Consider the following 3,835-nt stretch of genomic DNA (forward strand, 5'->3'; position numbering starts at 1 on the left):
TTTTATATTGAGTTTTTTTTTGTCATGTTTGTTTTGTTTTTTTTTACCTACATGAAAATCACCAAGATTTAAAAAAAATATATCCATACTTAATGCACTAGAAAATTTAAAGTGTAAAAAATAAGCCCTTTAAACAAAAAGGTTGAGGTTGCATCAACACTTTTCAAAATCAAGATGCAAGTCACAAATATTTAAAAAAAAATGTTCATACTTGATACATAAACAAATTTAAAGTGTAAAAGATAAGCCCTCTAAAAAAATGTGTTGATGTTGCATCAACACTTTCAAAATCAGCATGAAAATCACTGACATTTAAAAAAAAATGTTCATACTTGATACATAAGAAAATTTAAAGTGCCAAAAATATGCTCCAAAAAAAATGTGTATTCTGAATCACCACTTTTCAAAATCGGGTGATTTTTTGCTACCTCAAAAAAATGGGTACTAGGTAATTTTCTCGTGCGATCGATAACTATGTTCTTCAAAAGAACTTGTAGACTATGTTTCATTTAGTTTTAATTATGTAAGTATATTGTCTAATAGTCATTGGAACTTCGAATTAAAATCCTCCATAGTTTCATTTTTTTAATTTTTTATCTCGTGGAGTTCATTAAGTAGAATGCTATCGTCCTTCTTTAAATCTAATATTCTAAAAATAGACCTTAAAATCATCCCAACTTTTATTAGTAGCAACATCCAAATTCTCGAACCACATTCTTGCATCTTCTTCTAAACACTAAAAAAAATCTATCATTTTCACATCATTTCATTCATTTTCTTCCATTGCTTCTTGAATATTTTCTATATAAACTTTAGTTGTTATGACATTATTACCAAAGTATTTTAGAATCCATTTGTTGTACTTTTCCAACATGTCATAAGGAGTCCTTGGATCGATGATATATTTAATGCTCTATGAAAGTTAATGTTTTGTCGAGCCATGGTTCTTTTGCCATTTGTTTCGCTAAAGTATCGAGTATTGCAATGCTCTTTCAAACTGAATATTGAGATGCCTTCCTAAATATCCATTGGTAAACCCTTTCCATATTAGTGGATGTGGGGGGAATATTGAGATGAACTCCTTTTGAACATCTCCAAGATGTACTTTCTTCTTATAGATTCACTAGATGATTTTTTAAAGTATATCTTTAATTTTTGACTCATTAAATGTGTTGAGACATCTTCTTATACATCGAAGGAATGGAATGTATCCCTTGCAAGTGCCAAGATGTTAACACCCACACCCTTACTTCTTGAGAGTCTCAAAGCTCAAGTAAGACCCTAGGAGTACTAAATAAGGGCTACCTAGTGTCACCTAAATAGCTCCTTCACACAATTTTGCCGACCCTAGTCCAATACAATGGAGTTTTCCCCTAAAAACTCTAATCCACTTAAAATTTAATCAAAAGAGGGGGAATACTATATAAGGAACATGAATATGAATTCTGATTTTATTCTCTATAATTTTCATCTTTTCAAATTTCAAAGGAAAGATTGACTTATTTAATTTTTAGGATTGGTTGAGAGGAATGTGATTTCCTAGAGAAAATACCAAAATAGGATGTCTTCCATTAAGCTTAGAATGATATTAATACAATAGCTAAGTGACTCTTGGTACTATCTTCCAAGAAGTTTGCCTAATTTTTTATATTCCATCCGTTCATATTCCTAACAATTACAATCATTTATAATGACAAAAAATTCTTGTAGGATTATATGTCAAACATTCCCCCCTTTAAGCCAAAGGGGTGTTTATGAGGCCAAGAATCAGTCTAGGCTTTGCAAACATTTCTCTTCTAAGTGCTTTGGTGAGGATGCCTGCAATTTTTTTGTTTGTGGAACAAAGTCTCAAATGAATAGTCTTGGCTTCTACATGATGTTGAAACAAATGATACTTTGTGTTGATGTGTTTATTTTGATCATCAACTGTAAGATTCTTGGCCAACATGATTGCAGATGTATTGGAAACTAGAAGAAGACTAGAATTCACTTGTTTATCCTACAAATATTCAAGTGTTTTCTTTAGCCACACAATCTACTTTGTTGCTTCTACAACTACCACATGTCCTACCTCTATTGTGGAATCTATTGAAACATATTATTTGTGTGACCTCCATGAGACATATGTTAATCCAAGACTCATCAAATGGCATGAAATCAATACTCCATTTTCTTTGTCCTTGTAAAAGTTTTAATCAAAACATCCAATCAAGTTGAAATCATTCACATATGAATATGAGAGTCCAAATTAATGAGTTATCTTTAAGTATTTTAGAACTCCTTCTGCAATAGACCAATTTCTTCATAATCTTTTCACATAAACCTAGAAAGAATCCCTGCAAATAATGATATCTGGCCTATTTGTGGTAAGGTAGATAATACTTCCCACAAGTTGTTTGTACTTGGTTGCATCCTCAAATTAATTCATTTATTTTGATGTGAACTTAATTATATTCCATTGGTATAGAAAAGGGTGGCATTCAACCATGCCAAACTTATTCAACAATTCTCCAATGTACTTCTTTTGGGAGATGAATATGTAGTTTGGATGTCAATTCGCTTCAATGCGCAAGTAGCAGTGAAGATGTCAAATCTGTCATCTCAAAGCCATTCTTCAACTCTTTCTTTATGGACACAATATATATTTCATTGTTCCCTGTCATCAACAAATCATCTACGTATACTACAAGATATATAAACATTTTCCCATATTTCTTGACAAACAAAGTTACATCATCAAGATTAAAATATTTGAAATCCAAATTCAAAAGATGTTGAATTAACTTTTTAATACCAGGCTTGTGATTCTTGGTTCAAGCCATATAAATATTTGATGAGTGTACATACCTTTTTTTTGTCGCTTCATAACAAAACCTTCCAGCTAAGACATAAATACATTTTATTGCAAGTCTTCATTAAATAAAGTGATTTTAACATCCAATTGATGAACTTTCCATCCATTTTTTGTTGCCAAGGAAAAGACAGTTCAAATTATGGCCCATTTTTCTATTGTGGAAAATTTATCCTCATAATGAACACTTTCTTTCTATACAAATCCTTTTTCCATGAGCCTTGATTTATGTTTGTCAAGTAAGCCATTTGATTTATACTTGTTACTGTAGACCCACTTGCAACCAATTGGTTTAGTTCTAAATGGAGAGTCCACCAATTCGATGTCCCATTCTTGATGATAGCATCATATTCCTTCAACATTGCTTCTTTCCACACATCATGAGAAGCGACTTCTTCAAATAAATTTGGTTTAGAATTAGAAGATAAATTCAACTCACAATCATATGAAACATCAATATATCTACATCACTTGAATTAAAATTATATATGTCACCTTCATCTTATCTAGTGGAACCTTTAGTTCCTATCTTTTATTCCTCATAAATATGAGCACTTTCAAGTGTATTGATTAGCCATTCTGGTGGAGCTTTCTGAGATGGTTCAAGTTTCTCCAATAATTGAGATGGTTTTCAAAGCAAGATTTAGTATTCCAATCCTCTCAATCACATTATTCAAAGGATATTCCTAATTTGATGAAGTGGTATGGACTTCATGAGGGGGAGATGGTGCTTCAAAAGGATTCCAAAGATTGATCCTAGATAGGGATATCCCCTTCAATATGTGGAATATAATAATCAAATTCATGATATGTCTTTACATGAGTGAATCTAGTAATATGATTAAGTTGTCGATCAACAATTTTGTCAATATTAAAATATTCAAGAATAATTACATCTATGGAAAGAATAAATGTATTGTTTCCTCATTGTAAAGATGATATGCCTTAGTGTTATTTGAATATCCCAAGAAGATGCACTTCTAA

Source organism: Pinus tabuliformis, chromosome 9, assembly GCF_031772625.1.
Source record: "Pinus tabuliformis cultivar Carrire ecotype Pingquan chromosome 9, CPIR1, whole genome shotgun sequence".
Lineage (NCBI taxonomy): Eukaryota > Viridiplantae > Streptophyta > Pinopsida > Pinales > Pinaceae > Pinus > Pinus tabuliformis.